The sequence below is a fragment of the Rattus rattus genome, chromosome 6, assembly GCF_011064425.1.
Source record: "Rattus rattus isolate New Zealand chromosome 6, Rrattus_CSIRO_v1, whole genome shotgun sequence".
Taxonomy (NCBI): domain Eukaryota; kingdom Metazoa; phylum Chordata; class Mammalia; order Rodentia; family Muridae; genus Rattus; species Rattus rattus.
This window is the reverse complement of record NC_046159.1, coordinates 98,897,415-98,899,231: the sequence shown is the minus strand read 5'-3', so window position 1 is coordinate 98,899,231 and position 1,817 is coordinate 98,897,415. Positions and strand designations below refer to the sequence as shown.

Here is a 1,817-nt window from a genome sequence, read left to right as displayed (position 1 = left end):
TGGATAGTAGATTTAAATGCCGTTTTTATTACTTGTGAAAGTCTGGAGGATACCAATTGCCTGGGAAAGCTACTGGACTGGCCTGAAATTTCAGCCAGAGAGATGAACAAGCTGACAGAGCAGGTTCTGCAGGAACAGTTGCATGAAAGAATAAAATCAATTCTGGCAGCACCCTGTTGGATCTATCCCCATTATTAAACCAGTCCCATTAACCACATGACCAAGGAGAAGGAATTTCATGTCTTTATTTCATCATAAGAAGAAAATAAGAGAACTATATGTAAGCATTGCATAAATTAACTTTTTTTTTTCTGAAGCAACACTGTACACCGTAAGCTTTATAAGGACCAAAAGAACACATTTCCTTACATTGTCTTCAGTCCAGGAGGTTCTGGTGGGCTTGCTCAGTCCTCAGTGGAGATACTTCGTGCTTTGCCACTTAGCACATTCTCCATGGCTCATGTCGCCTCAGCAGCACTCAGATTGTTCAGAGACACATTCTTTTTTGGACCAAAAGCATAGTGGGCCCAGAGCTTGGGTTGCACCTCTGAACATTCGCGGATTAGAATGGGCAGGTCGGGGTGCGCCTTCTTCAGCTCCACGTACTGTTGCTGGATGAAATCTCTCACACTCTGGCTGCCTGGGGAACGCTGGCATACGTGAATGCAAATCTCACACAGTGCCTGCTTTGCACCAACTACTCGACTACTCAGCTTGCAGCAGCGGCCGCCATCTTTGCTAGCCATAAATTAACTTTCTTATTAGTAAAAGTATCAAACATTTAATACTGTTTGGTCTACTTAATTTTCAGTACAAGTTCTGTGTTTAAAGTATTAAAGTAATAAATATCCCATTTAGAAGACCAGAAAACAAAACAAGAGGACAATTTTTTTCCATCCTTATTAAATTGGGTATTTCTTACTTACATTTCAAATGTTATTCCCTTTCCCGGTTTCCAGGCCAACATCCCCCTAACCCCTCCACCTCCCCTTCTATGTGGGTGTTCCCCTCCTCACCCTCCCCCCATTACTGCCCTCCCCACAACAATCCCATTCACTGGGGGTCCACCCTTTGCAGGGCCAAGGGCTTCCCTTTCATTGGTGCCCCTACTAGGGTGGTGAAAAGAAGGTATATCCTTTTGTTTTAGGATACAATGTTCTATAAATATCTGTTAAGTCCATTTGGTTCATAACTTCTGTTAGTCTGTCTATGTCCCTGTTTAATTTCTGTTTCCATGATCTGTTCATTGATGAGAGTGGGGTGTTGAAATCTCCTACTATTTTTGTGTGAGGTGCAATGTGTGCTTTGAGCTTTAGTAAGGTTTCTTTTATGTATGTACGTGCCCTTGTATTTGGAGCATAGATAATAAGGATTGAGAGTTCATCTTGGTGGATTTTTCCTTTGATGAATATGAAGTGTTCTTTGATGACTTTTGGTTGAAAACCGATTTTATTCGATATTAGAATGGCTATTCCAGGTTGCTTCTTCAGACCATTTGCTTGGAAAATTGTTTCCCAGCCTTTTACTCTGAGGTAGTGTCTGTCTTTGTCTCTGAGGTGTGTTTCCTGTAGGCAGCAAAATGCTGGGTCCTCATTACATATCCAGTTTGTTAATCTGTGTCTTTTTTTGTGGGGGAATTGAGTCCTTTGATGTTGAGAGATATTAAGAATTAGTGATTGTTGCTTCCTGTTTTCTTCGTATTTGGAGGTGAGATTATGTTTGTGTGCTTGTCTTCTCTTTGCTTTTTTGCAAAACGATTAGTTTCTTGCTTTTTCTAGGGTGTAGTTTGCCTCCTTGTATTGGGCTTTACCATTTAT

At 41.2% G+C, this 1,817-nt stretch overlaps 1 pseudogene; it reads right to left on the bottom strand.

Annotated features, from left to right (window-relative positions):
* Window positions 1–404: 404 nt before the first annotated feature.
* LOC116904411 lies at window positions 405–746 on the bottom strand (annotated as a pseudogene).
* Window positions 747–1,817: the final 1,071 nt, after the last annotated feature.